Source organism: Triticum dicoccoides, chromosome 7A (assembly GCF_002162155.2).
Source record: "Triticum dicoccoides isolate Atlit2015 ecotype Zavitan chromosome 7A, WEW_v2.0, whole genome shotgun sequence".
NCBI lineage: Eukaryota > Viridiplantae > Streptophyta > Magnoliopsida > Poales > Poaceae > Triticum > Triticum dicoccoides.
Genome location: NC_041392.1, coordinates 666230371 through 666240725, shown reverse-complemented (window position 1 = coordinate 666240725; position 10355 = coordinate 666230371). Strand labels below are relative to the sequence as shown.

The 10355-nt window shown below is 46.4% G+C and overlaps 1 long non-coding RNA gene across 2 annotated transcripts; it reads right to left on the bottom strand.

Annotated features, from left to right (window-relative positions):
• Positions 1–208: 208 nt before the first annotated feature.
• On the bottom strand, positions 209–2379 carry LOC119328239. 2 transcript variants are annotated; one of them, XR_005158892.1, is made up of 4 exons: positions 1960–2379; positions 1164–1272; positions 937–1067; positions 209–476 (listed from the first exon to the last, which is right to left on the bottom strand). It is a non-coding gene; the product is annotated as an uncharacterized LOC119328239 (long non-coding RNA). The 2 variants fall into 2 exon arrangements; XR_005158891.1 differs by having other exon boundaries at positions 1164–2379.
• Between the last annotated feature and the right edge of the window lie 7976 nt (positions 2380–10355).

Here is a 10355-nt window from a genome sequence, read left to right as displayed (position 1 = left end):
ATTTATAAAAAATCCTCTCGTCTTAGATTTATAAAAAATCTGCACATATGTACTGCGTGAAGCTTCTGTGTACCTAATTTTTTCAGTAACTTGTGTTATCACGAATCATGCAAGAAATTCAAACATGTTGGTCACCAAAAAGTATGTGAGCATCATCAGAAACATCTTTCAGTACATGAGAATTAATTCACCTTCAAGCAAACATAGATTCCAAACTGCACAATCACAATCATGAGCCAACAGAAGAGACATGAATACATATCAAGTGTTACATTGGATTAGAGGATCATTTGTGGTACATCATGGGCAAGACTGACTATGAACGACGAAAATAAATCACAACTCAACAAGCAGTGCCATTAGAAACTGCATCAACTTTCCTAGAATGGTGTTACAGAACAGAAAAGTTGCATCCTTTTGCCTCCAGTTCTAGTGCTTCTTGCTCATCATGCTTCTTGTGCTGGGAGAGATCAAACCTAACAAATAAAGTTAAGTTAGCACAGGTCCATGCAAGTGTCATATGTTCACACTTGATGAAGTTTTAACATAGGCTCAAGCAAATTACAAGAGAACCACGTAAAAGCAGAAATAGCAATGCGAAGAAATGGCAATGAACAAAAAGGCAGATTATTATTCTAATTCAACAGTACAAAACAAAGAATGATGGCATGCATTACATTATGCTTTGCAGTAACTAGTATAACACAACATGACCAATAGTACTAAACACAGGTTGTGAACATTTATAGGACCTTGTAGTTTGAACCATGAAATCTATCGGTTGTTCACATTAGCGCCTACTTGTTCCGCACCTATGATTTGGCATGGACATGATAGATGATAAGGCCGTATATTTTCCTATGAAATATTAACGAAATCATGGAACATGGACAGAAGTGAAATTTTTACGTACATAAAATCCAGAAGTGTGTGTACCTCTTGAAAGAACGATTGTTTCTTTTCCAGTGTACTGGAATCAGTAATGACAAGCATTGGGGAATTAATCTCTGCAAACAAGGTACCATTGCTGAAATCTTGATTTTGAGCACTATTGACCGATTCCATGGCTGCAAACAATTTTATAGGAAACAACATCACACAAGGGATTAACAAAATGTTAGGTACCTCAACAGATTATTTACTTTCTTAGACGGATTTCTCACCTGATAGTGCTGGTGCATATGTTGTGGCCATTGCAACTATGGGCTCTCCTGATGGCGAAATAGTGCTGCTCCCCTCCATTACTGAATCCTCAGATGAGATATTTTTTCACTTGTCCCGAGATGAGAATTGCAAAGTCAAAAATGAGATCAACTTTTGTAGTTCAGACATTAGGCACAAAGATCACATAAAGGACGCAACCTAGGGCAACAGTCTATGAATTAGAATATTTACTAGGACATTTCTAATTGTTGGCCCTGTATGCATAAATTGTTGACCCTCAATGTCACCATCTTTGGGAATCATAATTCATACTCCCTCCGTTCCAAAATAGATGACTCAACTTTGTACTATTTCCAGCGGTGAATCATGTATACATGAATCAAAATTTTGATATGCTGACAAATGGACCAATTTCATTTTTTTGCCTAGCAGAATCAATTTATTTTCTTTCCAGCTTTTCAAGCTATTGACTCTGTATAAGAACTACAGGTACTAATATTTTTACTTAATTTTCCTGAAGTTCACGCCGTCGCGATTATCTAACCATCCTCAACCTTCCAACTTGATCCTCCAGAATACTAATCAGCGAATCAAAATGTTCAAAGAGATTACCAAAACACCTAAAACACTAGCAATGCACCATCAAATCGGAGTTGTTAAACTGCATCATTCACTCGACATGAACAAGAAAACAGAACTAGAGAGATGCAGTACAAATCTACATGATAATAAAATTGGGATGTAGCACAAATTTACTAACAAACAAAAGTTAGCACGTATTTAAAGGTGAACCACCTCGTCGCACGGGCCGGTTGGGAAGGAGCCGAGGAGACCACCACCGGCTTGCCGCGACGTGAGGGAGGAGGATGCCGGATGCGAGCTAATACTAGAGCATGAGAGAGAGAGAGAGAGAGCGCGGGAGAGAGGCGACGAAGGCACCGCCGCCGGAGCTTCAGAAGGGAGGCTGCGACGAGCAGCGGGGCGGAGATTGCCGACGAGCTCCGATCTGGTCCGCCTCAAACCGGGACGCCACCCACACAATGGTAGGGAGCCGTCAAGAGTTGGAACAACATGGAGGAGGGATCTGTGCCGCCTCTACCGGGCGTACTCGCTCAGCTTGGAGGAGAGATCTGGGCTGCCGCCGTGGCCGCCGTCGGGGAGATTTTGGTTCGTGCGCTGTAGTATCTAGCTCTCTGCCGAGTGGATTTGGGTTTGAACGACGAGGGGCATGGGGAATGAAATAGCTTGCAGGGAGGGACTTTCTTGCAAATTTTGCGCACACAGCGACCCACCCAAATCTGGGCCATCAATTTCCCATCCGATGGTACACATCCATTTTTTCTATTTTTGCACCCTAGGCTCAGATTCTATACTAGTCATGCCCACATGTACTAATCTGAGAGATGAAATTCCACACCAGGTGAGGTGAATCCTTGGCATCCTAATAGGCAGATGCATTATTGCACTCATATTCATTTTATGTGCTCTTTGGTAATTTACACTATCTCCGTCCTGATTTATTGGCCCCCCTTCGTATTTTGGGTCAAACTTTGACCGTAGATTTGACTAACAAAATCTAAGTTATATGTCACAAAACTTGTATTGTTGAATTTATATTCAAAAGAGGTTTACAATGATACTATTTTTATCTTATAGAACTTATTTTTTATAGTAAAATTAAAGGTCAAAATTCGACTCAAAATGCAATAAGGACTAATAAACCCGGACGGAGGTAGTACTATCGATTGCTCCAGTCTGAAATGCCTACAGTTTGAGAGTGGCAATAAAGTACTGAACTATTCTCGATTCAGTTCCAAAAAAAAAACTACACGAATGCATGATTCGCTGTTGAGAACATACGGTGACACATAAAGGATTGAAGTTGTCATGATGGTAATGATGGGTGCGCAAGTGCTGTTAAGGTCATCTAGCTCGGCCTCATTAACAAATCTGCTAGCAGCTAGTCTACTACCTAAGCTAACCTAAGCTATTTCAAGCGAGTTCCATGCTCTACTCCACTAATGATACATACCCAATTAATCTTATCACAATCCTTTTTCATTTTGGTTCATTCGTCCACAACCACAAGGGAAAAGATGGCTCCTTAGAGCATCTACAGCCACAACTTGCTAACTTGAACCTCTAAACGGCAGCGCACTTGCCCGGGCGCGTTCACGGGCATTGACCTGTAACATCTCAAATCTTGCTTCACAAAATTAGACACCTTAATTAGCAAGCCTCTAATCCATACAAAAACACGCGACATAAACGTAAATGATGCAACAACATCGCCCAGCTACTAAATTGGGACAAGTCATCAGACTACAAAATTTTACCATGTTTCCAATGTAGTAGCCGCGCGAAGTTGTGACGATGGTGGCCCAGGTTCCACGAGAGGTTGTGACAAAGATTTACTCCTATGGAAGACCCGGGTCATGCCGGCCCTACAAGGCGCGCAGATCATATGCCCAGACGGGATGATGGCAACCGAGGTGGAAGACATGACGATGGTGGATAGGTTTCTGGTAGTTAGATCGATGGAAGGAGGATGGCTCTGTATGACTTGTAGATAGAAGTGTTCCTACTTTCCGTAGAGCCATGTGAGGTTTATTTTATCTCTTCAAAACAACCTTGTTGTGGCGTATAAGGGCATGTAAAATGGTGGTTGTCTTAGAAGCTCTATGTAGGATAAATGTTGGGGTGGAGGAGGTAGAAATCATTAAAAAAAACATGTCTTTTCTTATTTAAAGTATGATCACTTAGCATAATATATCTCATCATATTTTTAGGAATAACTAGTTATTGAAGATAAGAACTAAGAGATAACCATTATAGACATATTTTTATTGTCATCTCTAAATTACATGCAAGACTTAAGATAAGACTGTCTTATCAACCATTTTACATGCCCGATATGACCGGCTGTTTAGATACGACAATCTGTTACAAGAGATAGATACAGGGGGAGGATAGAGATAAAAGTAGTTGAGACTACATTGAGATGTTGCAAATGTTTATATCTAACAATAGTATGTCCGGTCAGGACTCATATGTTGACGCAGTGTTAATCAAGAACACCTTGCCGCGCCGTGTTATAGTCTGTGATTTTCCACAAGATAATGATATGATTAGGTTGGGTTGTATGGTCTGTCTCTGTCATGCTTTGTGTGCGAGAGGGCCCTGGTGATCGAAGTTCAGTTCGTTTGTCATGCTAGTATTCTCATTCTGTGATTTTTATTTACCGTGTTCTTTCGTGTGTGAGTTTGACGATTTCTGCACGAAGTGTAAATGGAAATGCAAAATTGAAGGAAGGAGATCCGATCCGATCTGATTCATCGATGCCATTGGCAGCAGAAGAAAATATGTCATGGCAAGTTGCTGTTGGGAGCTGGCTGGCCATGGACATGTATGCGCGGATGGGGTCTACACCTGCGCTGCTGGTCCAAGTCAAGCACACAGGCACACCTGAATCTGAACCTGAGCCAGAAGGGGAATCTATCTTTAGCGGAACCGGGCTATATTGCCAGCCAGATCCCACCGACTTGCGCACGCATGGACGAGCACAACGCAACATGCAGAGGCGGCAAAAGGCACAAATTTAATCTCAGTATGAAACTATTTCACAAACTAAATTGTTTTTAAAGTATTTCACCTATTTGATCTTAATGTGCAGCGCTGATGACCCACAGGTGTAGGGGATCTATCGTAGCCTTTTCGATAAATAAGAGTGTCGAACCCAACGAGAAGCAGAAGAAAATGATAAGCAGTTTTCAGTAAGGTATTCTCTACGAGCACTGAAATTATCGGTAACAGATGGTTTTGTGATAAGGTAATTTGTAACGAGTAGCAAACAATAAAAGTAAATAAGGTGCAGCAAGATGGCCCAATCCTTTTTGTAGCAAAGGGCAAGCCTGGACAAACTCTTATATGAAGGAAAGCGCTCCTGGAGACACATGGGAATCATCGTCAAGCTACTTTTCATCACGTTCACATTATTCGCGTTCGATACTTTGATAATTTGATATGTGGGTGGACCGGTGCTTGGGTACTGTCCTTACTTGCACAAGCATCCCATTTATGATTAACCCCCATTGCAAGCATCCGCAACTACAACAGAAGTATTAAGGTAAACCTAACCATAGCATGAAACATATGGATCCAAATCAGCCCCTTACGAAGCAACGCATAAACTAGGGTTTAAGCTTCTGTCACTCTAGCAACCCATCATCTACTTATTACTTTCAATGTCTTCCTCTAGGCCCAAATAATGGTGAAGTGTCATGTAGTCAATGTTCACATGACACCACTAGAGGGATGACAACATACATATCATCAAAATTTCAAACGAATACCAAATTCACATGACTACTTATAGCAAAACTTCTCTCATGTCCTCAGGAACAAACGTAACTACTCACAAAGCATATTCATGTTCATAATCAGAGGGGTATTAATATGCATAATGGATCTGAACATATGATCTTCCACCAAGTAAACCAACTAGCATCAATTACAAGGAGTAATCAACACTACTAGCAACCCACAGGTACCAATTTGAGATTTGGATACAAAGATTGGATACAAGAGATAAACTAGGGTTTGAGATGAGATGGTGTTGGTGAAGATGTTGATGGAGATTGGCCCCCTCTCGATGAGAGAATCGTTGGTGATGACTTCCCCCTCCCGGAGGGAGGTTTCCCCGGCAGAACAGCTCTGTCGGAGCCCTATATTGGTTCCGCCAAGGTTCCGTCTGGTGGCGGCGGAGTTTCGTCCCGTGAGCTTGCTTATGATTTTTTCTCGGACGAAAGACCTCATATAGCAGAAGATGGACATCGGAGGGCCACCAGGGGGCCCACGAGGCAGGGGGCGCGCCCCCCACCCTCGTGGACGGTGAGTGGCCCTCCCCTGGAACTTCTTTCGCCCAATATTTTTTATATATTCTGAAACATGCTCCCGTGAAGTTTGAGGACTTTTGAAGATGTGCAGAATAGGTCTCTAATATTTGCTCCTTTTCCAGACCAAAATTTCAGCTACCGACATTCCCCCTCTTCATGTAAACCTTGTAAAGTAAGAAAGAATAGGCATAAGTATTGTGACATAATGTGTAATAACAACCCATAATGCAATAAATATCGATATAAAAGCATGATGCAAAATGGACGTATCAAGCGCCTGATAGCAAGGCGCTGTAATCTACTATGCAACACCTAACACTCAGGCGCCACACCTGTGCAACGCCCGACAGTTAGGAGCTGCACTACACTGTGCAGCGCCTAGCTGTAAGAAACTACATAGTAGAGTGCAGCGCCTTGCTATCAGGTGCTGCACATTAGGATAAAATATGTGAAATACTTAAAAAACAATTTTGTTTGTGAAATACTTTCGCTCTAAGGTTAAGGGTTAGTTTGGTTTGCGTCCTGAGTGTTTCAAGCCTGGCCTGGACCATGCGTGTGACCTGCCTGGGAGCTGTTTGGTTTGATTCCTGGAAAAAGTAGCGGTTGCCTGGCCTGGATAACCAGGCATCTTCATTAGCCTGCCAGGCTTCTGATTTCCCATGCCTGGACACAGGCTAACAACTGCCTAAGGCTGGCCATAGTGGGGGTAACATAACTAGTATCATATACTTGGGACTCGCAAACATGCTTACGTGGCAGGAAATTAAAGAAAAGAGAGAAGGTCATAGTAACATAGGTAGATACAGTAACATAATAAATGTTATGCTACTATGTGTCATGCATGGCAATAAATGAGACCACCTATAATACTACTTTATGATACTATGCACTATAGATGTAGTATCATACACTAGTATCATATGCATGATACTAGTATATGTTACTCCCCACTATGACCAGCCTAACGCGTAATGCTAGTGTGGGGACTCGTGCCAGTCAATACCTTCCTTTTTTTAGCTCTTTTGCTATAATTATTTATTGATACTAGTACACCCCGCCAGGCAGTAATCAAACATACGTCCTCCTGGCATGAAATATCAAATTCTCAGCAAAGTCCAGGCGACTATATTCGTTAGGCGGCTAAATGTCGTGTTTTGACCCTTTTCTGATATCTATTCGAGATCTGCCCCAGTCTGATAAAATTTCGAAATCTCACCCTTTTGCTACCGCCAAGGTCCATGGGATATGGTCTAACAGCCTACCGCCAGGTCCCTGACGGTAGGATTGCATGCCCTACCGCAAAATTCTTCTAAATGTTGAACACAGTGCGTGCTCATGCCTACCGCCAAGCACCTTGGCAGTAGGGTTGTACATGCTATCGCCAGTATGATTGGCGGTAGGGATGTTTCCTACCGCCAAGGTACCTGGTGGTAGGCTGTTACACCCTACCGCCATGGACCCTGGCGGTAGTAAAAGGATCAGATCTCGAAAAAAATTTATATTAGGGTCAAATTTCGAATAGGTTTCAAAAAAAGGTCAAAACACAAAATTTTGCCTCTTCAGGCACGGTCTCCAGGCTAGTAAGGCCAACTCCACCGCGCGACCCTATCCTGTCCGCCCCCGTCCGTTTGAGGTAAAAGGGACAAACGAGACGGCCCAGCACGCGGGCGCAAACGGACTTTTGTCTGCTTTGTGTCCGCTTTCGACCCATCACCGGCCCAAGTTTGCGCAGTTTTGGGGTGAAACGGACAGTGCGCGGACGGGCGAGACGCGCGCGCTTGTCCTCCCCTGGCCCGCCTGTCGGTGGGAGAAACCAAAACCCCCCACGCCCATTTGCCGCCATTTTCTTCAAACCCTTCCACGTCCCTCCCGCCGCCCCTCTCTCCCCAGGCCATCACCGATGCCCCGCCGAGTTCCGGCGGCCTGGCCGTCGACTCGCCTACAAAGGTGAAGAAGAAGGCGCCAAGGAAGCCGCGATCGGAGTGCACGCCGGAGGAGATCGCCAAGTTGGACGCGGAATCGACGAAGAGGAGCGAACGGAGAGCGGCCGTCAAGGTCAATGCCGCCATGGCCAAGTTCGCCGCCCATCGCGAGGAGCTGGAGGCCGTGCGGCGCAAGGCCGCTGCCGACGAGAAGGAGGACCTCGTCAACAAAGCGCACGCCATCCCCATGCTTGGCATGGGCCGTCCGGCCGGGTTCCCTGCAGCGGCCGTCGACCCGGTGAGCACAGGCTCGTCGGTCGCCCAGCCTATGCACTGCCAATCGCCGACGTCGCGCGCCGCGCCCATGTCGCCCGACTTTCCTCCGCCAAGGCACGACGGCCAGACCCGTTTCTCGGCGTCGCCGGACGTGGGCTTGTTCGCGCCGTCCACACCGCGCCCCGCGACCGTCATCGACCTCAACGTCACGCCTGGGTCCAGCAGCGGCGGGCGGCCGTCCGTCGAGATGCAAAGAAAGCGGGCACGTGCACCGTTCACGGGCACCATGCCGCCCCTCCCCCGCGCGTCTTGTTTGACGGAATGCCAACCCCAACGCCAACGGTCGACGACCCCTTCTACAACCAGTACATGGAGGATGTGATCTTCGAGGGTGGGCATGGCCGTGCCTACGACCCCGAGGAGACCCAAAGTCAAGATGGCCGCGCCGAGTACGTGCCCGATGAAGAGGCCGACGATCGTGCTGACTACGACCATGGTGACTCATGGCATGAAGACGATGACATCTATGTCGAAGGTGATGAAGAAGAAGGCAATGGCGTTGATATTAGTGGCGAGCCATTGTTCATCGATGAGCTCACCCAAAGAGCGGAAGCACAAAAGAAGAGGAAGAACATTCGCACGGGTTCATACACACAAGATGAGGACAAGATGATTTGCCAAGCTTGGATGGAGATTAGCCAAGATCCGAGGACCGGCGCGCAACAAAAGGGCATTGTTTTTTGGACGAGAGTCCACAAAACATTTCATGAAAGGAAGATGTTTGAGCCCTACCAATTTACAAGTAACCGTGGCATCGGCTCGATTCAAAAGAGATGGTTGTTCATCCAACAAGAGTGCAACAAGTATTGCGCCGCATTTGAGAGCGCTGAAGCACGGCCCGTGAGTGGTCTCGGCGTTGGGGACATGGTATGCTCTCCTCTTCCTAGCCCTTTCCTTGCTATGGCCATGACACTTCGGCCGTGTATATGTTTGCATGTTCACTTGTTGTTGATCATGTGATTTAGACATTTCAATCTTTGGAGGCATTCAAGGCCCGGCACAATGACAAGCCATTCACTCTTACCCATTGTTGGACGATTATCAACAATTGCCCTAAGTTCAAGGACCAATACCGTGAACTACAAAGGAAGAGAGGACTAAAGACAGCCAAGTACGCCGGAGGTGGAGATGGCGAGGCCTTGAAGAGGCCGAGGGGCAAGACCAACTCCAAGGTTGATGACATACGTGATGCCTCATCCATGGCATTGCATGACAGTTTGCATGGCATGATATCCCAAAAGGATGTGAGGGACGAGAAGAAGCGGGAAAGCAAGGAGGAGCAAATGAAGCAATACCTAGACCTTCAAACAAAGAAGCTTGAGATGGAGGATGCGGCCAAGAGGAGGAAGATCGACATGAAGGAGGCGGCCTGGCAAAGGCAGCTCGACATCGAGGCCGACAACGTCAAGGCCAGACAGAGGCAGCTCGACATCGAGGCCACGAACGCCGCCACCAAAGCGAAAGAGGTGACCCTTGCGATCACGAGCGTGAACTTGTCGAAGATGAGCGACAAGACGAGGGTCTGGTTCGAGGCCAAGTAAAAGGAGATGCTCGAAACCGAAGGCCTGAACTAGGTCGTCCGATCGGCCGTGGTCGTTCTTTTTGGAGGCTGGCATGGGTGCCGCCTGCCCGCTGGGCCGCTGGCTGTGTGCCGGCGAGAAAACATTCATTTTGGTGGCCGGCTGTGTTGCCGGCCGCTGGCTGTGTTGCCGGCGAGGACAACTATTCATTTTTGAAGGCTAGCTGTGTTGCCGGCCGCTGGCTGATGCCGGCGATGGACGTGTAGGCCGCTGGCTCTGTTGCCGGCGTGATGAACCGGGGCCGCTGGCCTGAACTAGGCTTGGCATTTGAAACGTTGCTTCTGCTTTTTTAAATAGATGCGGACAGGATTGGGAAATGGATGCGGCCGCGCGCTGGGCGTACGGCGACTACATCCCAGGACACGTCCGGACATGAACCCAAATTGTTATCCAAACAGACAGAATTCGAACAAAACGGACATCCGTTTGGGATCGCTTGGTGGAGTTGGCCCAACCAA